This window comes from Cupressus sempervirens, chromosome 4 (genome assembly GCF_028749045.1).
Source record: "Cupressus sempervirens isolate cs-2001-9-10 chromosome 4, ASM2874904v1, whole genome shotgun sequence".
NCBI lineage: Eukaryota > Viridiplantae > Streptophyta > Pinopsida > Cupressales > Cupressaceae > Cupressus > Cupressus sempervirens.
This window is the reverse complement of record NC_143121.1, coordinates 554,627,483-554,654,482: the sequence shown is the minus strand read 5'-3', so window position 1 is coordinate 554,654,482 and position 27,000 is coordinate 554,627,483. Positions and strand designations below refer to the sequence as shown.

Here is a 27,000-nt window from a genome sequence, read left to right as displayed (position 1 = left end):
TTACAAACAAGATCCCTCCAGTGTGCTATCTATGATATCACCAAAGGTTTTAATGATCCAAGATGTTAAAAAATGTTATAACTGTAAGGTTGGTAGTATTGGAGACATGGAAATCGGAGAAGCATATGGAAAACTATGTGAAAATGGTGTGTTGAGGGAAGAATTCAAGATTGTAGAAAAGAAAGGGTTAACTCATGCCCTAGATTTCCCTAATGTTTTCAAAATTGAGTGGATCAGGATTATTTTGAGCAGAATTCATGATAGCTCAATGTGGTTAGATAATGGGCCAATTAAAATCACAAAGAGAATAATCAATAGGGTGGTAATAGGGTATCCAACCCTAGATCGGCCAAAGACTATTAGAAGTGATTCCAAAGAAGTCATTGAAAAGAACACATGAGCTATGTGGAATACGAGAGGAATGACCATATACACACATCGCATATCCTCTGATAGCTTTTGTAGTGAGGGTGACTACACATAAGTTTTATCAATCAAGTAGATTGAATAGTGTACCCTACATTGCAGTGGACATAGGCTACAAGATTGTAAAGAAGGATCATGCATATGATCTTGCCAAACTATAGCTACAACAATTGATTGAAAACCTAGGAGAAATAAGGAAAACACAGAGTGCTCAGTATAAATTTGGATCTATTTTGATATGTATCTTCTTTTATATATAGAACACATTTCCTACATTTGGTACAATTGCATGGAAGACAAATAGGTCTATTTCAGTTCAAATAGGAGAATTCATTGAACAATTAGGTGAACATTTTGAGTCAATAATGACTAGTTATTTTGAGGATTTCAAACAATCCATGAAGAAGAGATTAAGGATTCCAATGTTATTAGTGGAAAAACATTATGATGATCTTTGTTTCCTAGTTGATGTTGATCACACATTTATTCAAGCACCAATTCCTAGAGTGAGATGGCTAAGGCCATTAGGATATTAAATTAATGTTGATGTGATGCAGGAGCATCCTAGGTGTAAGAGAAATCTTGCATCACCCAAAAAAAAATAATTTATTTTTAGTCTTTTATATTTTAATAAGGACTAGTAGAAAGGGTGGTTACTATTTATGAGAACTTGCTCTTTTTTTAGTAAGTTTGTCATATGAGCTTGTAATGTTCTCATTTTCTATAGGAAGGTTCATTTTAGAGTTGTAAGCCTACCATAAAAATCGCATTGCTCAAGCATAAGTATCAAAGAAGTTATTACAGATTTTTGGTGGAAAAATTTGCAAAAAATTCTTCAAACTCACCATTGGAGACCTTAGAGTGCCTAGATGAGGCCTGAAATCTAGATGAAAGGAAGCTTGCACAATTGCAAGCCTATAGATAAGGAGGTAGCGTTTCTGAAAAGTGGTTATAATAGCCAATCAAAGCAACAATTCAAGAGTTATGGCCTTCCAAAGTTGGGCTACCCAAAATTCCTAAAATAAATGTCAAAGATGTATTTGGCCAACTCTATATGTATTGTTAGGGTCTGTCATCCCTTGATATTAAGTTTCATTGTCAAGAACCTTCTTGAGTGGCATAAAATTGCCTATTTGAGAAAGGCCCGAACATTGTCTGGGACAACTCTGGGTGATAGTTCATAGCTTGTCTTGTAGATTATTGTGATGAAGCTGCCCATGTGGGTTAGCATATTGTACTTGTGAATTCTATAAATCCACATTCGTGGCACAAATAAGAAGTCCATATTTTGTTCTCACATTTTTTGTTGTTTCTTTATTTTCTATTATGGTTTATGGTATTAAGGCAAACACCCTTCATCATGATGAGGCCTCTGCAACAATCACAACATTACTTGGAGAAGAAGTAGACAAAGATGCTAAAGCTTTTGGTATCTATGAGATGGCAAAATCAAAGATTACTATGGACTTGAAGACTACCTCTGTCATAAAAAAAGAAGGATACACTGGTAAAGAAACTAAAAGAAAAAATTTGTGAAGGTGTCAAGGAGGAAGAGGAAGAGAAAGAGGATGAAGAGGAAGAAGACACTCAAATTCAATCACCACTTGCATTGATACAAGGATAAGGTGAGGATCAAAAAGAGGAAGAAATAGAGATTGCAAAAGGTGTCAAGGAAGAAGAAGCCAAGGAAGTACCTATTCCTACTGATCAAAAGAAGATAAAGGCTAAGGCACAAGTAGTGACAAGACCTAAGAAAGTTGTTGAACCAAGCTAGCCCAAACCAATAGTACCTACCAGTAGGGCTAGTACACATGTCATTACACAAAAGACTAGAGAGAAAGCCAAGCCTATGGAGCAGGAAGGTGGAGCATAGAAAAAGACCAAGGAGAAAATAAATTGCTTAGGCTGAAATTGATGAGGAAAGAACTAAATCTTATGACAATATCCAATTCCATGTGGTGAGTCATAATCCATCCTTAGATCTAGACAACTTATGTGAGAATGTTAGAAATAATGCAAATTTATCAGGTTTCTCTCACATGAATTTTGAAAATCTTGAAATTTTTGAAAAGAATTAAGTGGAGGAGGCAATATATGCCATGATGGCTACTTTCAAGAAGGCTCCTCTAGAGATTTCCAACTCCATACCTAAAAGCCTATATGAAAGAGTTGAGCAAAAATGGCACTATTTTTTAGATATAGAAAGGCAAATTAGAGAAATAGCCCTCACTCAATTTATGTCAGAACTTAGCAAGGCGCAGATAGCTAAAGCCATAAAGAAATATGATGTTAGATTTGTTCCTAAATATAGAGCATTCAACATATTATAGAACAATATAAAAGATGTTGTAAAGAGGACCACACAAATGTGGAAAATCACATATGGGCTAGCCATAGTCAAAGTAGGAGAACAAGAACCTATTGAGCTCAAAGATGATGAAGATGATGACAATAATGAAGGCAAAGTTGAGGGAGGCACTAATATGAATAAAGATCACCAAGAAACAACTGAGGAAGAGTAGCAACAAGAACAAAGTGTACAAGATATACAAATGATGAGTGTCAACCCTCCACAACTAATAAGTGTAAGTACTAAAACTATCATAGTAAAGGATTTTTCTGATCCCACTATTCAGAACATCAATCCCCTAATAGAGGACAACTTGAAAAGATACTTGATCAATCTATAGTACAAGCCAAATTTTGTAACAACCCTATATTGGTAAGTGTAGATGAACTTCAAAAATTAGTGACTAAAGCTACAAGGGAGGAGGTGAAAACACAAGAACCACCTGCAATCACTCCTCAAGTCACTAGTGTACAATGTTAAAAAAATGTATTAGAAGTTGCAACAAAAAAGGTTGAGGTAGTTGGAGTCACTAATGAAACACAGGGTCAAACAAGTCAAATAGATTCATCTACACCTCCAACACAAGTTCAAGGTGCAATTCAAAGCAATGAGGTAGAAAAGGACAAGCCTAAAGAGACTGAGTTGACACCCAAGCCGAAGAAGATAACAACAATACAAGCATGGGTAACTTGACCAGAATCTAACACTCCTTCTAGTCAAACTCTTTAGAGGCCGAGCACAGATGCAACACCTTTTCAATTCTCAGTGTCATGTCCAAGTTCATCCAAGGCAAAGGAGGTAATAACCTATGGAGATGTTAGCCTAGATGAAGAAATTATATTTCCCAAGTTTGATCTTGCAACAATAACAATTAGCAGATGGGTATACTTCAAGAAGCCCTAGCAAGAAAGAAACATCAAGAACTACTCAGAAGGGAGCATAGGCAGAAGCAAGCTTTGCTTGATATCAAAGACATCTTCTTGGATGCATTTAGTTTGCCTACTCTAGATGAAATAAAGCCACTTATTAAACAATTGACTAACATAGTGGAAAAGGTAAGTGATGCAAACCTTGAAACTATTGCAAAATTATTAGAATGGTTTGAGAAGAAGTTTCAACATAAAGTGATTGAGAAGATATCCAGTGATATAGCACTTATACAAATTACATTGGCAACTAAGATAGCAAGTGTAAAGTAGGCACTAGAGAATATTTTCTCTCCATACAACAAAATATGTAATCCTAGTCTCTTCACCCAAGAAATAAGTAATCAGATCCTGAGCTTGGAAAGTCAAATGCAGTTATCCAGAGCTAAATTGCCCATGACTCCAGCTCAAAGTGAGAAACACTTCAAGACCCTATTGCAAACCCATATTTAGTTAGCAATACTATCTGTAGATGAAGCCAACATAAGGGCCAAACTGATAAGCATCCAAACTAAATTGACTCTCACATGGAGATTTTACACATGGAATTAGGCTATGTAGAAACTATTATGAAGAAAGACCCCAATCTTTCTACATTAGATGGCCTAGTACATCTTGTTGCTGAGCTAGCCATCCAAATTAAGTCTTTGGAGGTAGCTTGTGACAACTAGGATGCCACTTTTAAGATTATTCTTGAGGTCCATAAATCATTTTTGGAAAAATACACTATCAGTGTATGACCCATTGACATTAGTGTCAAAAGGGGGAAGTAAGAGCATGGGGAAGTAAGAAGAGTAAGAACATGGGGGAGAAAACATGGGAGAGCAAGAGTAAAGGAGGAAGAGAGAGCAAGAAAAAAAGTATCAGGTGAGGCAAATCTACTCAATAGGAGTAAGATTGAGATTTTGTTATAAGACAGAACATAAAAGATCAAATATCTCAGGGGGAGTTATAATATTTTTGAGGTATAAGTTGTTGCAAAATTTTTCTATTTTAATTTTTTTATAGAAGTCAAATAAGAGTTTATGTTATGCTTGTAAGAATAAGTATTAATACATGACCAAGTGTTTTTGACACTCATGTCAAAGGGGGAGATTGTTGATCTCGGATTGGTTTTGGCAAGTGAGTGTCTATACACTTAATTCATTTACTTAGTTCATGCCAAAAAAGTAGTATATACCGAGCACAACATGTATAAGTTAGAGCATGCCGAGTCAACAATGAGTGCCAAGTCACTCAAGTGCCAACAAAATAGTATATGCTGAGTGATTTAGGAACTAAGCAAGCAGTGCATGCTGAGCCATTTAGATGTCGAGTATCGGTATTAAAGTTAGTATGTGTCAAGCACCAGGGACTTCAGATGCTGAGTAATACAGTTTTGTCATAGTTGTTTGTATTGGCACAAACTACTATGTAGACCATTTTTGAGCCAACTTATAGATTGCATTAAGATATTTTTGTGATAAGGATGAATCTTAAGTTGGAATCTCTATGCATTACATGTATCCAATTAGATAAAGTGAAGGTTTATGTGGCAATATGGGTGAATCAAAGTTGTTGATTCATTCCTAACCCTAAGTCACCTAGGTCTTCTTAAGGAGGAAAAACCTTAAATTTTCTATGAGCATGAAGGGAATTAATGAATGATCAAGGAGATTTTTACATGCACAAACTAGGAGATTTATGGTGACCAAGGTACTATGATTTGAATTGCATTGTAGAATCAATTAAAGGAGAAAAGAGGAAGAAAATAGTGAACAACAGAGAGACATTTGATCAAGAAGGATCAAGTATACATCAGTTTATAGGTGACTATCATCAAGCAACAAAGTTCTAAACTATAGGATCAATGCTGAGACATTTTAACAAATGAATCGATTAAATCTCTTAATAGAGAAGTCCTAACAGGCTGTATTGAAATCCTCTAACAAGGTGCTTACTTAATTGTGAGTTGAAGTCCTTTAACAAGGCACACTTTTAACAAGGTGTTGAAATCCTTTAATAGGGTGAGACTTAACAGTCTTTGTAATCCTTTAACAGGGTTGACCTTTCATAGGGTAGATCATGGTTCATGATCAGACATTGTAACCTTCATTGGATACACTTTATCATTATAGTAGTGAAGATTTGTGGGTGTCATCCCCACCCTAGTTTTATCTTCTCACTGGAGGGTTTATGGGTAATCATATGTGGTGTCATATATGTATGAATGCTTACTTGTTTGCATGCTTTACATGGTATTTCAATTTACTTATTGAATATTTGAGATGGATATGTGGTGAACATTTTTAAGGGTCAAAGTTTCAAGCACTAATTCACCCCCCACCCCTTTAGAAGTATATCTTTCCTATTTTAATTCCAACACCCTAGGTTTACCATGAGCCCTATGTTGGACTAACTGCCAATGTTCCCCTTTAAGATTTATGACATGGCTTAACCACCTCCTATGTTTTATAAGTTTAGGGGTTGTATCAAGCATTAACAAGTCGATCTTTTTGTGCAACAAAAACCCTAGCTTGTAAAAAGTGGTATCAGAACTTGGTCATAGGTTCAAATCTCCTTGGGTAATGTTGGGGGGGGGGGGGGGGATTGTAGGAAAAGCTACCAGTATTTTTCTTTGAGATTTGTGACAAGGCGTAAGTACCTCCTATGTTTTATAAGTCTAGTGGTTGTATTGGGCATTAATAGGTTGATCTTTTGGTGCAATGACTACCATAGTTTGTAACACCCTACCTAGGTGCTCCTACACTAGTAACCTAAATCCAAAGAGCATAATGAGAGACGGGAGGGGTAAATCAGTGATTTAGAACTTTTAAACTCGTAATAGTTCTCTAAATTAGTAATTTAGAATAATATGTTGAGAAACTTCTTTAAAACACTCATTCTTTCCTACCTTGTGCCTACATGTTGAGTATGTACATTCATTATTTTATACATTTTCAATAAATACATTATTAGCAAAGACATTTGCAATGGATAAAGATCAAATGGGATACTAGCTAAAAGCATCCCAAAGGTTAAATGAATGGTTAAAGGTTTTACATTAAGGTTGTGCACTACAACCTCACCATATTAACCATGAGGTCTCACAGGTGTCACAAAATCTTGTAAGAAGAACACATAATATTTTAAATCATCATCCATAAGATAATATTAAATATAAAAATCTATTGGAATTTTATTATTTCTTAAGATTAATTACTGCTTACCTTCAAAGAATTGAATCTACATATCAATTAATCTTTGAATGCCTCTGTCTCCTCAGTTTTGTTTTGTTCGAGGACAAGGTTAAGAATTTCATTACTATATATTTTTATTATCTGACTAGCCATGAAGATGGGGTTAGCACTACATGCGATGTTATCTAAAAATGATGCCTTAATTTTAGATCACATTTGATCTGCTCTCATTTTTGCGTTTCCCTATCAATAAGTATCAAGTTGTGACATCAATATCAATAAAATTCCATCAAAATAACTCCAAAGCCATAAGGAAAAGAACATAATAATATGACATTTATTTCTATATAATTTGTACAATTACAATAATGAAGGTTCACCTTTGTTGAAGAAGATTTTCGAGGAACATCCTTGCATGTTTCTTCTAGTGGATCCATCTCGCTATGTGAAAAGATTAATAATTCTTAGCAATCAGCAATGAAATGAAAGTAATAGACTTAGAAAAAAAATATATTAATAAAATATTAGATTGTCTATTGGAGTCAATATTAATTGGAGGCAATGAGTTTAAATGTTGTACTAACCAGTCCCATGATAGTAAATTTTGTTGTATCTACACAATTCAAATTGAAATCTATTAGAAGCTCTTCCACTGCACTTATTGATTTTATCACACATACAAAAATATGATTTCCCTTGTAGGCCTTGAATATAAAATTTGGCCACTTATTAGTTGACATGAGTCGAGAATTATTTATAAATCCTATAATATTCCCTATTGCTTTTGGCCTTCGATCAATATACGTAGCGAGCATTTTACTTTGATCATTTTTTTTGCATTGTATATAATTTCGTGAAAATGCATACCTATGCATACTCTTTTAATATTGCACAATCCACATCCAATTTTTGTGATTGTAACAAAGTCCTTCATACTCCATCAATTCAACAACTTTATTATAACTGACCCTTATGTCATCCATGGAAAATAGGCTCAAACCATGTAATGAAGATAGATCTATGTGATATATCATTTCGTTAGTAGAAAAATTAGTTTTAACTGGAGGTAGTTCCTTGGGTACCCATTCTTTTTGAAGATGTGTGTACCTTAAGGGAACCTTCCTATCACCTTCTCTCTTACTATCATAAGAACATGACCCCTCCTCAACAAGAAAAAATTGCATTTGTTTATTGGATTTTCTTCTAATCTTTTTACCTCTAGTTGATCTCTCTATTTTAGACCTACTAGATGTCTCACTTTTGTCTTCTATTCCTACATTTTATTCACTCGAGGAAGACAGTTCAAACAAGTTCCTATTTGGTGATACTTGCAATCCATAAAATGAGAGACGTACTAGGCCTGAATTTGATGTTGACGGTAAAGATATGATATGAAAATAAAAATTTGTATCCATAGGGCCTATTGACTTATACTTGTTGATCCATGTCACTGTGCATGATTCTGGTCAAAGGCATTAAATAGCTTGCATACGTAAATCATCTATCTTAAGTTAGCCAAAAATTACATGATATTTTTGCTACAAATTACCTAGAAGACAAAAATTACATGATGCATTCATCGAAATCATTGTATACTTTTTAATTCTTTACCTTTACTTTATGTGTGATAGCTATGAAAAATCATTGTATATACTCCATGATAGTAGAGTTCAACACATAATAACTTAATTATAAAAGCATACAAGTCAACCAAATTTCTATGAATAAACCACTCCATCATACTTGGCATTGATCATACCTTGACATGTGTTTCATTGATCATGTCATTGATCATCATCTTCATCCATGTCATCATCATCATCACCATCATCGTACTTATCACTTTGATCATCGTCGTCACCACCACCATCTTCATCATCGCCATCATTATCTTCATGATCATTATCATGACCATCATCACCTTGATCATCACCATCTTCATCACCGTGATCATCATCATCATCACCAGAATCTTCTTCTTCTTCTTCTTCTTCTTCTTCATTATGTAACAATTGTTCATGATCATCATTTACTTCATCTTCTGATTCTTCATTATCTTCTTCTTCCATCACATTATACTTTATTGACTTTCCTCTTGGATCATGTCTAACAACAAATGAGCATCTCAGTTTATGTGAAATGCCAAAGTAAAACACTTTCTTACATTGGCTTGGAAGAACATAGGGCTCATCTCCAACTGGCTCAAATGACCTTGTATTAATCATTGTAAATCCACTATCATGTCTAATAGCAGTCCTATTAGGATCATGTTGATTTAGTTGTAGACTATACCATTTGATGACAAATAAAATTACTTTGAATAAATTAAAGTCGCACTCAAGTATATCATCCAAAATTTCATAGTATCAATTTTCAGATAGTTGAGGATGTATGTCATTTTTAGATGAAATATTGGTGACCTTGAATATTGCACTTATCCCATAATCACAAGTTTTTTTGTTTCATCTAACTTTTTTATGCAAAATTTATGGTCATGGTAGTGCATAGCTTTGTAGTGTTTGGTCTGTAATTATTCAAACATATTAAGATTATTGCATGAATTTGGGAGTTGATATTAAAATTATGGATCATGATTAATAACCTTATATGTATCTTTCCATCTCTTAAGCCATATGCTAGATCAAGTTGGCAAAACATTGGGATCTCCATTACAATGAGCTTCTTTAACCAATGATGCGACATTGTCTCATGTTAATGCGTGACCATTTTCTTGAGATTGTTGAATCCATACCATCATCTAATCAAGATTGTTTGTAATATACAAATATAGTTCATCCCACTCATGAGCAACTATAAAAGAAAAAACTAGACTAGCTAGAAACAACTTATATTGATGAGGGATAAGAATTAACTAACTACAATAAGATCTTATGATTACCTCTTGCTTTCCTCAATCTACCTTTCCACATCAAGTACTCCCTTTCAAATTTGTTAATGGAGTTGGGATCCCAAATGCGCTCTACATGGATCTTTGATATAAACGTGGAAAGATATTCACTAATGTACACCATGGTTTGGTATACCATATATCCCTTTACCATAGAACCCTTAGGATATGCTCTTTGTCGAACCAAGCCCTTCATAAATTTTAAGTGCATCTCAACTATCCACATTGACCTAGTTTGTATAGTTCCACACAATTCAATCTCTTCAACTTGATGTATAAGGTAGTGTTCTTTAGCATTAAAAAAGTTGAAGGTAGACACTTTTGCATTTCACACATAAGCTATGGATTTTTTCTCTTCCAATATTTTATATCTTTTTTTATCAATTTCTTTAGGTGACAACCACGTAACAGATATTCAACATGCAAGAAAATATAAACAAGATTTTAGATAAAAATATATATAATAAATTACATAAAAAGTAAAACAAGTCATAAATATAATATATGTACAAAAAATCTAAGAAATAACACTTGTAACCTCATGTATTTTTCAAGATGATATATAACTTGTTTAATATTGTTGTCAAACTCATGTGGAAAGGATAGAGGTAGAATGTACTACAATCATTAAAAAATGATCTTTTCAATATATTATGAAATAATACAATAAAAAGTGCATGCAATTTTACAAATATATTGTAAATAGAGAACATGACTTACCTTGATGAAGGTATGCAAGTCATGTATTTTCAACTCTAGCCCAAAATCACCTTTCTTTGATACAAGACTACTTATATTTGTAGCAAATCCTATGGAAAAAAATTTCTTTTTAATGATTTATTTTAATGCATCACATTTTTTCTCCATTAATAACCAAAGAAGGGCACTCATATTTATGTGGTCTCCATTGCTATTTGATTCAATGAAATTTTTCAGTGCATGATTGGATTCATGAATGTCATTACAAGTTTTGAAAATTTTTTCTTTGTCACACCTTTCATCCAATCATTTACATGGTTTCTTTGTTACATTCTTTTCAATATGCATAGCATCAAAAAAATACACGATTGAGAGATCCTTGTAGTATGGTAACCTACTAAATTGAGTAGGATAACTTTTTATTCTTCTCGAAAGTTGGTCATTAATGCCTTGAAAACCTTCATGAGCATCAATTGCATCATTACTAAATAAAGAAAAATATCAAAATATAAATTTTTAAAAAAAAATATCAAATAAACATTATCTCGGTGATTTAGTCGGTTGTATTCCAACTTCCATAGATGAGGTGTCATTCTTTGTGTCCTTGATGTCATCTCCTCTTTCCCATCAAAAATATATTTTTAAAATACTTACTTTTGTAAACTTCTTGAATGACGAGATTTTATCTTAAGACCACAAATTGAACATGCAAATTTTCTCTTTGTTTGAAGACCTAAAAGATCATGTACAATTATCATGTGCAACTTAAACATACAACAATAATGTGTAAGCACTATAACATACCAAAAATATGTGATGTTAACAATATAACATACTAGAAAAATGAGTTAGCTTAGGGGCATCATGTATTGTCTATGCAAGCATTGCATAGAATTGAAATTGTCTTTGTCCTATTGGTCTAGCTATGTCATACATAGTGACCTCATTCCATAATATACATGTTCATACGTTTAACTTAGTACTTACCTAGTAATTGAATGAACACAAACATTACATAATTATTATAATCATTTTGATACATTATTTATAAATTAATTTAGATAACTATTAAATGAAAAAAATATCTCGTACAATCATTGACAACATTATGTGATCCCTCTTTATGGACATCCAAGGAGGAATGTTATTTTTAATAACAAAAATAGGACACACTGAGTAAATAGATCTTATATCTCCAAATGGATTGACACCATCCACTGCCAATAAAAGGTTGAGATTATGAGGTTCTTCTTTAAAGTGTGGCCATGTTTTTGTATGTCTTTAAATGCATAACCTATTGAAGAAGGAGACTATTGAGAACAAATTGATACAAGTGTGATCAATATGTTTCAATCATTATTTTGTCATTGATATAAAACCTGCTATTTTCTAGTAAGACAACTACTTACAAGATTTAAGTACTATCACTTATTTGATTGATGAAGAGGATTTGATCAAAAGATGGAACAATAGCACCTAGAGGAAAGGTTGAGTTATGATATGTAAAGAAGTGCAAGAATCAACTAAGACAGTGATAACATGATGTATTGATAATCTACTTAAGGTTACAAAGGCTAGTTACACTAAGAAAGTATAGAAGAACAAGTTAAACAATTCTTGTTTGTCAAGCTTGACCGAGTCAATACTAGATGCTGAGAAAAGTCAATGCAAGCCAAGTAGAAAATTAGTTGGAGCTAAGTAAAATTCTATTCTACTGTATGCCAAGAAAAATAGTTGATGTTGAGTAAAGTTAAGTTGATGTCTAACACCTATAAACTTTAATTTATACTGAGTGATTTTATAAAGGATGTCAAGAAACATAGTATGGGTCGAGCATCAAGCAAGTTAATTCTGAGTGGTTACATTATTTCAAAGATCATGATTTGATGGATCTAAGCCAACAAGTTTGTTTTCTTGGATTGTGTAAACTAGGTGGAAGATAAGATTGATGAGCTAGTGGCACCAAATTCAAGGTAAATCATTTTGAGGAAAATTCAAAGTGGATTGAAGGAGAAGTTTCTAAAAGAGATATGAAATATTGGGTAGATTCATTGAATCCTATCTAATCTATCATAACCCTAAATTGGATGATGGAGAATGAGCATCAAAAATATCTTAATTTCCTACTTATAGGAATGGTTGGTTAGAAGTAAGAAGTTTCATGTGTGAGAACCTAAGGAAGACAAGGAGTCAAGGGTTTTGCTTCATCAAGTGACCTAAAAGAAGAGTCTGCATTGGCATGTTAAGAAAGAAGGCTTAAGGGTATGAATGCTTAAAAGGTGAACAAGCTATTAGAGATGAAATGTGTGAAGGGAAAATAGAATGGAGGACTAAAACAAAGATCTATAATCTGCAAATGGAGTTGTAAGTTGTTATCAGATCAAGACTTACTATTACTCTCTAATAATTGTATCAGTATACGGTAAATCATTTGGATTAAGGTTGACCTAACTATCATTTGTAAATCCTTTAACCGATGACATTCCAAGTGAATGGTCTAAAGTCCTCTAACAAGGCTCACTTCTAATAGGGTGAGTCAAATCTTTCAATAGGGTCACATCTAACGGTGTGTATTGTAACCTTTAACAGGGTTGGCCTTTCACAAAGCATCACTTCAGAAGATAGAAAAAGGGCGCATGTTACTAGTGGTTTTTTCCAAATTGGGTTTCCACATAAATCATTGTGTCAAGTGTGTTGCTAAATCTATTATGTTTCATGTTTACATTTCTGCAAATTGATTTGATAGTAACCTACAAGTTTTAAGTGGTTGCATAATATTATGGATGCATACATAATGATGAATGTTTTATGGGTTCACTAAGCTATGAAAAGTTTTTTTATACATCTAGACCTTAGGTAACTAATTCACCCACCCTCTCAGTTATTCTAAAATATTCCAACAATTGGTATTAGAGTCGTCTACTTAAGCGGACTAGTTTGAAGGTACTAGAAGCACAAAGATCAAGATTTCAAAAAGAGAAGTACCCAAGCTTAATAGAGATAACTTTCCTGCATGACAAAGTTTGATGAAGCTACACCTTGGAGGACTTGGAGATCATGCACAATCTACCATTACTATTAAGCATGTTGATCCTATTATTGCCCCAACTGTCAAGGATATGAAAAAGAACAAAGAACACAACAAGGCAATGTTGGAGATTGTCTCTTCCCTAAGCTATGCTGAATTTGATGATATCAAAAGTCTCGAAAATGCAAAGAAAATGTGGGATGCTTTAACCACCATCTATGGAGGAGACACTAATGTTCTAAGAGCCAAAGTTGAAAGTCTCAGAGGTAAGTTTGATGATATGAGAATGGAAGAAGGTGAAAATATTGCTTAATATGTCACAATGATAAAAGAAGTTGTTAATGCAATAAGAGGAGCTACTGGCACAATAGATGATGATATTATTCTAAGCAAAGTTTTAAGAACATTGTTACCTATATATGTTATTAGAGTTTCTACAATTCAAGAAATGAGATGTATACCAAGGAGTAATCTATCACTTGAAGGTATGGTAGGTAGGCTCACTAATTTTGAGCTATCTACCTTTGATAATTACAAACTTGAAAATGTTGAATCTACTTTCAAAGCTAAGTTGTCATTGAAGGAAGCTGATGAGAAGAAGAAGAATAAAAAGATAAAGTATGTGCCTAGTGGTAGTGATAAAGATAAGGAGGATGTAGAACAACTTGAAGCACTACTAGCAATAAGATTTTATAGAGGTAAAGGCAAGTTCAAAGGTAAATTACCTATCATTTGTTTCAATTACAATAAGGTCAGTCATATTGCTACTAGATGTCTAGAGAAGAAGAACTACAGAGGTGGTGACAAGTACAAAAGTAGAAGAGATGAAGACAACAAGGACTACAAAGATAAAGGCAAGAAGTCTTGTTACATTGCTAAGGAGGAAACAAAAGATGAATCTGATAAACATGATGATGAAGTGGTCTATGTTGCAATGAAGGATGAATCTAATGAAGATGAGGCAATTGCACTTGTGACTTGTGTGACCAAGAATGACAAATGGATCATTGACAGTGAGTGTTCAAATCACATGACTGGAGACAAAAGTAAGGTCATTACCTTGAATTGTTATGATGGAAATAGTGTAAGATTTGGTAATGATGCACCATGTTTGATAAAAGGTAAAGGTTCTATCAAAATCACAAATAAGATTTTATGTGACAATGTTTACTATGTTGAAGGACTTAACTATAATTTGTTGAGTGTGTCAAAACTGAATAACTCAAGATGCAAGGTTGAGTTTGAAAAAAAAGATTTCTAAAATATGACACAAATGGAAAATTGATTGGAAAGGTGATCAGACTAAGAGTAATCTATTCTACCTTGACATAGAGGTACTTGTCTAGTTGTAAAATTTAATGATGTATGGCTATGGCACAAAATGTTATGTCATGTTAATTTTGATAACTTGGTTAGTATCAGTAACATAAGAAAAGTTAGAGGTTTGCATAAGTTGAAGAACCCTAATAATATAAGTTGCAAACAATGTCAGTTAGGCAAAATGACAAAGTCAAGTTTTAAGAGTAAAACTCATACCCCTAAAGTAATACTAGAGATTGTTCATACTGACTTGTGTGGACCAATTGAAGTGCAAAACTATAATGGAGATAAGTACATTATGTTGTTTATTGATAATTATTCTAGAATGATGACAGTTATGTTTCTAAAATAAAAATATGATACTTTCCAAATGTTTAAGTGGTACTTAGCAAGAGTTGAGAAGGAAATAGGTAAAAGTCTAAAATGTTTGAGATCTAACAAAGGAGGATAATTTACATCACATGAGTTTGAGATATTCTATAATGACAGGGGAATCAAAAGACAAACATCTACCCCTAGAACTCCTCCACAAAATGGAACTACTAAAAGGAGGAACAAATCTATAATGGATTATGCTAGGACACTCACGATGGAGAAAAATTTTGCTTTGAAATACTGGAGAGAAGCTGTAAGTATAGCTATCTATACCTTGAATCATGTACAAGTCAAGAAAGGTACTCATTCAATGCCTTTTGAACTATGGTATAGATATGTAAAATGTTTTAAGGTATTTGGAAAAAAATGCTATATTCTCAAAGACTTCAAGAATGGTAAACTAGATGCAAAAAGTGAAGAAGGTATATTCCTAAGATATTCCACAAGAAGTAAAGCTTATAAGTGTTTAAATACTAACACAAACAAAGTTGTGGAAAGTGCAAATGTAAATTTTGATGAATGTACATAAGTAGATGAGGTTGAACCTATGAAAGAATTTGAAGAATACAAATCATTTGTATACTTTTATGAAAGTATTTCTATTGAAGAAGATTCTACAAATCAAGCTACAAATCAACAACAAGTTTTAGCGACTGTCGAGTCACATACTATGAATGTCAAGTTGCATTCAGGAACTGAGCTATATTCAGATGCCAAGTTACAAAATGAAGTTGAAGCTCATTCTGATTATGAGATTAGTAGAGATGTTGACCTACCTGACAAAGATGTACATAGTGACTTTAAAGTTGAAAGACCAAATGAAAAAACTAGAGTTGAACCAAGATTGTCCAAATATGTCAAAAGACATCATCCTATTGTACAAATCATTGGAAATAAATATGCAAGACCTATGACAAGAAACAAATTGAGAAATGAAACATGTTTTTTGAGCATGAAAGAATCTAAATTGGTGAGAGTTTCCTTAGAAGATATGGACTAGAGTGAAGCCGTGGAAGAAGAGATTGAACAAATTAAGAAAACCAAAACATGGACTCTAGTTCATAGACCAAAAGACAAAAATGTGATTGGCACCAAGTGGGTATTCAAAAACAAGCTAGATGAAAATGGTGAAGTCACAAGGAACAAGGAAAGATTAGTTTGCAAAGGATATGCACAAGAAGAAGGAATTGACCATGGAAAGAAAATTTTCTCATGTTGCTAGATTGGAAGGAGTAAAAACTTTTCTTGCTTATTCTGCATACAAAGGTTTCAAAGTTTATTAAATGGATGTTAAATATGCATTTATGAATGGCATATTAGAGAAAGAAGTTTACATAGAACAACCAGAAGGATTCATTGATGTTAACAATAAGAACATGGTATGTAGATTATACAAAGATCTATATGGTTTGAACCAAGCACCAAGAGTATGGTATGAGAGACTTCATAATTATCTTGTGAAGATTGGATTTGAAAAGATTGATGATAATAGAAATATGTACATGAAGACATAAAAAGCAAAGGTATTTTTTTATCTGAAACTTTTGTTGATGATATCATATTTGGAGGTCAAGATGTTGTATGTAAGGCTTTTGCAAATGAAATAAAGCAATAATTTGAGATATCTATGTTTGGAGAGATCAAGTTCTTTGTGGATTTGCAAGTATATCAAATAAAAATATGGTATATACATCACTCAGTCAAAATATGTTAAGGAAATATTGAAAACTTTTGGATTGGAGGATTCCAAACCAATAAGTACACCTAGTGTGACATGACACAAATTGTCAAAGAATGATGATTCAATTGAGGTGAATCATGCATTGTACATGTCTATGATTGAAAAATTATAATATGTAGTACATAATAGACATGATTTTTTTTTATGTGTAGAGGTAGTTGCAAGATTCTCTACTAATCCCATGGAGAATCATTTGATGACTGTAAAGAGAATAATGAGATATCTAAAAGGAAAAGAGGAGTATGGTCTATACTATAAGAAAACTGAGAAATTTGAATTAAGATCCTCTGCTGATAATGATTGGGCTGGAAAAATTGATGATAGAAAGAGCACCAGTGGAGAAGAATTTTTCTTAGCCAAGAGGTTGGTTATATGGACTAGCAAGAAACAAAATTGTACTTCACAATCTATTGTTGAACATGAATATGTTGTTGCTACTATAAATTGTACAAACATTGTATGGATCAAACAACCACTCAAAGGTATGAAGGAAGAGATCATAGAACCAATGACACTTTATTGTGATAATACAAGTGCTATAAACATATCAAAGAATCTAGTGATGCACACAAAGACTAAGCACATTGCAATCAAGTATCATTACTTGAGAGAATTAGTTCAAGATAAAGAGATGAAGATGGAATATATTAACAAAAAAGAACAAATTGTCGATATCTTCACAAAAGAATTACCTAAGGATGCTCATGAGTATCTAAGTGGTAAACTAAGGGTGATACCCCTATCAAAGGCTATCTAAGTAACAAAAGGAGCATCCTGCATCAAACAAGTTGATATTTATATGTTACAAATTGATGTAGTGGATCTTACTTTAGGAGCCACGTAAAGTAATCAAAGAGCTGACACTGCAAATCAGTCACAAGCAAGGTGGAAAAGGAAAAAATTGAAGAATTTTGTATCTACATGTGAAGATGACAAGTCATTGACATTATTGTCAAAGAAGGAGATAGTTATTTAGATCAAGGGAAATATAAGAAATAGGGAGATGGTTATTGATAAGGAGAAACACAAGAGTTAAATTGATTCTGGAGGAAGGCATATATAGCTAAGAGGGAGATAGAAAATACAGGGAAAGAAATCTACCTAGTATACAACTAAGAGGGCGATAGATAATTCAGAGAGAATCATAAGAATGACACAAAGGAGTTTTGTAACCTATTCAAAAGATGAAAGTTGTTGCTAGAGGGAGAGATTTCAATACAAGGAATAATTTTATTTTTGGTATTTTGTTGGTCTTACCATTTTAACCTAGTCAGTTTGGTTGATCAATTTGGTTTTACATCAATGCCAAAGAGGGAGATTATTGAAGGAGACTGTTGAGAAAAATTGATACAAGTGTAATCAATATGTTTCAATCATTTTTTTGTCACTAATGTCAAACCTACTATTTTTTGGTAAGACAATTTCTTACAAGATTTAAGTACTATCACTTATTTGATTAATGAAGAGGATTTGATCAAAAGATGTAACAATAGCACCTAAAGGAAAGGCTGAGTTATGATATGTAAAAAAGTACAAAAATCAGCTAAGACAATGATAACATGATGTATTGATAATCTACTAAGGTTACAAAGGTTGGTTACACTAAGCAAGTATAGAAGAACAAGTTAAACAAAGTTTATTTGTCAAGCTTGATCGATTGGACAGTAGGTATCGAGAAAAGTTAGTGCAAGCTGAGAAAAAAATCAATTGAAGCCAAGTAAAAGTCTATTCTAGTGTATGTCAAGAAAAATAGTGGATACTGAGTAAAGTTTAGTTGATGTCGAGCACCAGTCAACTTTGGTTTGTGCTGAGTGATTTTACAGAGGATGTTTAGGAATGCAGTATGTGTCAAGCATCAAAAGCATATTAATGTCAAGTGGTTGCATTATTTGAAAGATCATGAATTCGATGGATCTAAGCTAACAAGTTTGTTTTCTTGAATTGTGTGAACTAGTTGGAAGATAAGATTGATGAGCTAGTGGCATAGAATTCAAGGTAAACCATTTTGAGGAAAATTCAAAATGGATTGAAGGATAAGTTTCTAGAAGAGATATTAAATATGGGGTAGAATTCATTGAATCCTACCTAATATGTCCTAACCCTAAATTGGATGATGGAGAATGAGCGGCAAATTTTTTTTAATTTCCTACTTATAGGAATGATTGGTCAAAAGCAAGGATTGTCATGTGTGAGAACCTAAGGAAGACAATGAGTCAAGGGTTTATGCTTCATCTAGTAACCTAAGAGAAGATTTTGCATTGGCATGTTAAGTAAGAAGGCTTAAGGGTGTGAATGCTTGACAAGCTATCAAAGCTAAAATGTGTTCAGGCCAAGTAGAATGGAGGACTGAAATAGACATGTGTAATCTACAAATGGAGTTGTAAGTTGTTATCAGATCAAGTCTTATTGTTACTCTTTAATAATTGTATTAGTCTAGGGTAACTCCTTTGGATTAAGGTTGACCTAACAATCATTTGTAAATCATTTAACTAGGTGACATTCCAAGTGAATGGTCTAAAGTCCTCTAACAAGGCTCACTTCTAATAGGGTGATTGAAATCCTTTGACAGGGTCACATTTAATAGTATGTATTGTAACCTTTAACAAGGTTGGCCTTTCATAGGGCATCACTTTAGAAGAGTGAAAAAGGGTAGCATGTTACTGGTGGTTTTTCTCAAATTGGGTTTCCATGTAAATAATTGTGTCAAATGTGTTGCTGAATTTGTTATGTTTCATGTTTGCATGTCTGCAAATTGATTTGATAGTAACCTACAAGTTTTAAGTGGTTGCATAATATTATGGATGCATGCATAATGATGAAGGTTTTATGGGTTCACTAAGCTGTGAAAAGTTTTATTTATACATCTAGACCTTAAATAGCTAATCCACCCCTCCCCCCTCTTAGTTATTCTAAAGTATTCCAATAGAACCATCTCCATGAATTCACATAATATCATCTTGACTTCTATTGTGTGCATGGTAATCCATAAATTGTGCCATGCTAGTAAACCTAAATAATCATTCAAGATGTGGAATAATGGGAATGTATTGAAGAACCTTGTGAGGCACCTTTTTTTTTATTTGATCTTACTAATATCTACTAATATGACAATTAGGGCATTCTATTGTAAATTCATGTTGTGTATGATATAGAATGTGATCATTGGGACATGCATGTATTTTCTAATACTTCATTCTAATTTGATCCATAATGGTAGATAATTCTCAATATGAACGAGGTAAAATGTTTGATGGTGGTAGCAAAAACTCACCTATCAACCTGCAATAACAAATATGAATTGTTAATATTATGAATAGTATTGGTATGCTAATATTAAAGATGACAAAAATGGTATACCTTAGCATACGTGACATTGCTACATTGGATAAACCATTCATAAACTTCAAGTTCACCAACAACATGACAATAGAGAGAAGAGTTGTTTAGGAGACTTGGTATAGGGGCTTGTATGCCTTTTGAAGTATAGGTATATCAAGACCATCTTCATCATCATTATCATATGTGCTACTACCATCATCATGATCATCTTGATCAACTGTGCCATTACCATCTTCTTCAATCATGTCCTCTATCACATTATTAGCTATGTCAATACTATCATCTTCAATTGTGTTCTCTTCCACAAGATCATCTTCTTCCATTGGAGCATTATCCTCAGCTTGGATATTCACACCTCCATGTTCCTCCAGTTGAAAATCCACATTCACCAATTGACGAAGAGTATGCACCTCTTCAATGTGACCATGTTTCCTACAATGACTTTGGGCTATTGTGATTAGAATTATTCAATTCTTTAAGCCCTTACACTTTTTGCAAGGACAATTAAATTTATCAACTTTTCTCCAGAATTGAGACCACAATCTAGCAATTGTCTCATTATTTTGTTCTAGGTTCATATGGAAAGGTGTAATCTTTCTTCACAAGAAAATATTTTGGCTATAAATATAGAAAATGTAAACATACAAGAATTATTAATATCTTGTATATAATATAAAATAATAAAATATTACAACATTATACAAGATTTTCAAATACACACAAAAATCATGCTCACGAGATTAGGCCAACCAATTTGCACATTCCTCCCCAAATCATCTTTCCTAATATCTTTTGTCTACCATAATTTTGACCTAGTATTTTCATGTGAGTAAGGATTTTTTCATTATATAATACCACACAGACATCCACGCAATCACACACAAGTGTGCGCGCGCATACGCGCGCGCGCACACACACACACACACACACACATATAAAGTATAATCATGTAAATATTTATGGAACCAAATGTGATGGAACTTAGATTAAATGGTATATGAAGGGTTGGTTTCTTCCTAACCAGGTTTTGAAACATATGATGAGGTGGACTATGACACTTTTACATTGGAATTCTCAATATCAATGGGTGGTGGTAAAAGGTGTTACATTGTTAGCATCCTTAGAATTTTCATTTCATATTTCATGGTTATGTAGATATACAATTCAAATATAGATATGATCAAGATCATTTTTTTTAATTGAAATTAGATACTCTATGGTTCTTAATAGAAATTGAAGAAGGAAATTTGAAAGTAGTTTAGAGGTTTATTTGAGACTTTTCTCAATCAAGTCCTTGGTTTGATGTTCTCACCACCACAACAACTAGATAAGTAGATAACCAATGATATATAAACAAAGTAATAGATTTCTTTGGTGTTTGTAGAGGTTTTCATGGTCGTTCTTTGTCTTTATGTGTTGTTTTATTTTGGCATAATTGTTTTTACAGAGCATCAGAGGGTATTCAACTGCCCACTTTATTATGACCCTTGACTTGGTTAAATACACATCTGACATTTAAGGACTTTGTTTAGGCAGGTAGATGAGACGTGTATGTACAATAAGACATAATTTTTTGTTCTATATAACCATGTTTCTTGATAAGTTTGTTAAGTATATTTTATACTGCCTAGTACTTCCAATATCTTTTATGATTTAGTAAAATTTTATCAGATAGAGTGAAGAATGTGTGAAAATGGTCTTTCCTCATCTATAATTGTATGTAAAGAATATTTTGTAATCTTTGCTCAAAAATAATGAAACAAACATCCAAAGAATGTGTGAAAAAGGGCTTTCCTCATTTATTATTGTATACAAAGATATTTTGTAATCTCTGCTCAAAAATAATGAAATAAACATCCATTTTTACCATGGTGATTAGTGAGTTATCCCAATTCAGAACCTTATTCTAAGGAGGAAAAGAGAAAATTTGAATGAAAATGTAGGATATTGAGCTAGTGAAATTTCTTATGAAGAAGTCTTCTCTAATCCAATAAGACTTGGTGTTTAGCTAGGAGAGATATGGAAGAGCCCACACAGTTTATTTGGTGGCCAAGGATGATAAACTCATTTGGGAAGAGTTAAAATGATTTATCATAACTAATTTAAGACTAAACTACTCTATCCTTCCTTATCTTTGACAAGCATCTCAATAATATATGAAAAAGAGTTTAAATGATTTATCATAACTAATTTAATTTAATCTTTAACAAAAAATTATATATATTTGAATAACAACATTTATACCACTCTAGATCATGAAAAAGTATATCAAAATATGTAAAAGGAATAGAAAAAGATTGAAAGAATATATGAACATGTTATTTGGAAAGGGTATCCATAGCTAATTTCATGTACTTTAAGTTCTTACTTATATAGAGCTATTGTTTTGGCTTATAAAGAGTTTATGGATTTTCAAAATCAATGAAGATGAATTTGAAGTTGCCATCAACATATTGGTTTATAATAGAATCTTTGAAGAGGGATAATGTTCATGAAAATATCACATTGGAATAATTCCTTATTAATTTTATTGTGGTATTTAAAAGAAAATACATAATTATAGTTTAAAATTTCTTATCAATTTGATTGATATAGCTGCCACGATGATTTTGGAATCAAATTGTAACGCTAGTAATCTATGACTTGTTTAATTCACTTGATAATGTCATATAGATATGTTTCATCAGTCAAGTTTTTGTTTCCTTTAATTCATGTCATATGATATGATATATCTATTATATGTGTTCATCTTTTCTTATAATCAACTATTGATGACACATGTTGGTAGTAGACGGTTATTTCAAACAACATTGAAGTTGTTAGTTTTGAATGTAATTTCTATGTTCAATATGAAGAAATGTGAGATGATGTGATGTATCCATAATAAGTCATGTATGCAGATTATATTTTATTTCTGGATTTACTTGATCATGTGATCTAGATATATCTCATCATCTAAGACTTTTTCTTCAATTCATATGAAATATTGTAATATACCCACTGTATTTGTTCCCTTTCCCTTTAATGTTCTCTCTTTTCAAAAATGATGACACATTTTAGTTGTCATTGTTTTCAATCAAGTTGTGATGCAAATAACCTTTACTTTCTACTTTCTTTGACTTACTCGAGAAATGGATGTGTTTCATCTTTTTCTTCTATTGACATGAAAGGCATGATGTCATATATCTATTTTATTTTTTCTCCCTTTGATTATAACCCACTCTCGTGAAAGATTCAATTCATTAAAGAAAATTAGTGTTGGAGGCAAAGGCAGTGGCAAGGGAAAACACACACTTTGTGTTGGTTCATGGAGGATGTCATAGAGCTTGGTGTCGGTACAAACTTCTCCCTCTGCTAAGAAAGGTAGCCCATGATGTAACTGTAATAGGTCTTGCCTCCTATGGAATTTAACCAATGGATGCCCATCAAATTTTAAAATGGTTTGACATAAATCAGCCACTTATTGAGTTGTTCAATTCTCTTCCTCCCTACCAAAAAGTATGATTTCTAAACCACTTCTTTTTTTTTCCTCTCAATAAATGATATGATTTACTTCCATCTAGTTTTAGTTTGTTGGGTGCAGGCAATATTGGTGGGTCATAGTGTTGGAGGCATGACTTTGAGCTTAATAATGGAGAAGTTCCCAGAGAAGATCAGAGTCATTGTATTTGTGAGAAGATTTATGCCTATCATTGAATTGTTCAAAAATATTAATGTTTTACAAGAAAATGTACATCAAGAACTATTAGCTCATAAGCAAGAACATGGTATTGAAATAATACAAAAAGTGCTTGACATGAGAGGTCCGCAAGTGAGGGTGTTGACCAATCTTGAGAACTTGAATGCTGAAATGAAAGCTATCCATGATTATTTTTCCTAGTCTACATTATTTTTGTGTAAGATCTTGAGGTGAGTCACTTAGCATGGGTTGAGTGAGTTTTATTATTTTATTATTTGGGTTCTAGAATATGTATGCAGTTGGATCAATTTTTCTGTTGTGCTAAGATCTAATACGCACCTTAAAAAAGATCTCCCTATATATTAAATTTAATTAATTTAAGTTTTAAATCATATGTCTAAAATCCCCTAACATTAATTAAAATTATAAAAGAAAAATGACTCTACTTTCCTTCTAAAATTCAATCTTTATATGCATTTGTAAAAAAATCAATCCAACTTCAATTTACATTTATCCATTCCATTTTCTCCACAACTTCAGTAGAAAGAAGGGCAATCATGGAGCTCTACTATTGCTATGATAAATGAGCTACAGGCAAGAATTGAATCATGGGGAGACATAATTTATAATGGGAGAAAATAGTCTCCCAGTATCATTGAAGATTGGCCCTACTTTCTCAAGGAAACTGTTGTACCAAAATAGCCCAACTGAGGTAATTAAAGAAGAAAGTAATGCTCAAAAAAAAGTTAGGGAGTTAAAATATTCACTCATTCCTTTGTTTAGACTTATAGAGATTGACATCTTTTGATTATGTCACTTACATAAATGATATAGCACGAAGTAGTTTAAAACATTATCATTTTCTAATTTTGGTCCTCCTTGATAAAGCGGACAATCACAAGCCTTCAAAAGTTGAAAAAAAACTTACAATTCACAATATACTATATAGATGTTTGCTAAAACCTTGTATTAATTTTTGAGTCTGATTAATCTATTCAAGTAAATTGCATACATTAATAGAACGTCCTCCAATCTTCATTCTTTATCAGAATATCAATATGACATACAAAACTAGGGTAGAGCATTACTAGAATCAACACAAAGGCACATATAGACTCAAGAATTGATAATATGCATTAAGGCGAACCCCATGATGTTTAGTGATTAAGACTCCAAGGACAAGACTGTCACAGTCATGCATTGAAACAAGAAAAAAAATGATTTGTAGTATTGATGAGCAGATTTTGAAACAAAACCTAAATGAAAATGGATTGATACAAAATGTTGCATGCTCTTACCTCAAATGGCTCCCGCACATGAAAACTGCATCCAACCTCCTCCGACCAAATAAGAAAGTGATAGAACTTTTTTTCTTTTCTTTAATTATGAACCTGATTTGGTTGAAATTTTGAGCAAATTGGGAAAACCTAATTTGATTAAAATTTTGACCAACTTGGACATAAAAATGAAAAAAATTGTTCAACAAGCTAATTAAGGGCTTGGTCAAAATAAAAGATCAAAAATTGACCTATAATGCATCAGTGTGCATATGGAAACACGATAGGTATTATTTTAAAAATGCTCACCCGAATGTAGCCAACAAACCCATGCCATTTGTTGTGCCAAAACATAGTTCATTAGATACCTAGGTCCAATTATTTGTTTGCAATATCTATTTTCCCATATGACTATGGATGGTATCTCATACTTGGTGATAACTTTGTACCTTCCAGCCTAAATAACTCCATCCAAAAATTAATAAGAAAATGGTGGTGTTGGTCGGTTACCATATTTTGTGATAGACCATGTAAATGAAAGACCTCATAGAAGAATAACTCCACCACTTTAGATGTGTGTTATCCAGTGGAGATGGAAAAGAAATGAGCATACTTGGTCAAACAATCAACCATGACAAAAATACAATTCTTCCTCTGAACTTTGGTTAGCCCATTGATGAAATCCATCGAGATGCTTTCCCACTTCTGACCAAGGATTAGTAATGGTTGAAGAAGTTCTACTAATAGAATGTTCTCAAATTTGTTTTGTTAGCATGTAGAACATTCTCGTACATAGTGCAAGATATCATTCTTGAGACCTTTCCATGCAAATTGTTCTTAGATCTTCTTGTAGATCTTAATGAATCCAAGGTGTCTAACCAAAGGTGAGTCATGCATCTCCTTTATAATTCTCTCCTTCATTTTGGACTCGAGGACCAGTATGAACCTACCCTTGTAGTAGATAATGTTGTCTACCACCTTATACCTATCATCTTGTACTTGACCATTTATCAAGTGACATGCAAATGTTGTCTTCAAGTATTCAACCAATAGGTGTTCCTTCCAATCTACTAAAATCTTATGAAAAGAACATATTGCAAGCCTTCTTGACAGAGCATCAACCACTATATTATTTTTTCCCTTCACATACTCAATGTCAAAGTGAAATTCTTGGATTTTTCTCACCCACTTTTTTTGTTGCTCCTTCAAATATCTCTACTCCAAGAAATACCTCAAGCTATTGTGATCTATTTGTACAAGAAATTTTTCTCCAATGAGATATTGCCAAAGCTTTGTAAGTGTGTGCATGATGGTGATCATCTCTTTGTCATAGATGGAGTATGGTCACACTTCTCCTAATAGCTTTCGACTCTCAAAAGAAATGGGGTGATAATCCTACATCAACACTACCCCAATACCTTCTTCCAATGCATCACATTCCAAGATGAAGCGTTAATTGAAGTTAGGTAGTTCTAGTACTAAACATGAACTCACAACGTCCTTCAACTTGTTGAAGATGTGTTGTGCCTTCTCATCTTAATGGAAATATCCTTTTTTTGTTAGATATATTAGTAGTGCACTAAGTTGTGAGAAACCATTAATGAACCTTTTGTAATAATGATGCAATCCAAAGAATCCATGCAGATCAGAGAGACTCCTAGGTGGTAAAAATCCAAGATGGCTTGAACCTTCTCCTAGTACACTTGCACCCCTCAAGAAGTGATGATGTGTCCTAGATACAATATCTCTTTCA

General features: G+C 32.9%; 1 pseudogene; it reads left to right on the top strand.

Moving 5' to 3' along the window:
- The first annotated feature begins 1,752 nt into the window (after positions 1–1,752).
- On the top strand, positions 1,753–24,778 carry LOC149562392 (methylesterase 1-like; annotated as a pseudogene).
- Positions 24,779–27,000: the final 2,222 nt, after the last annotated feature.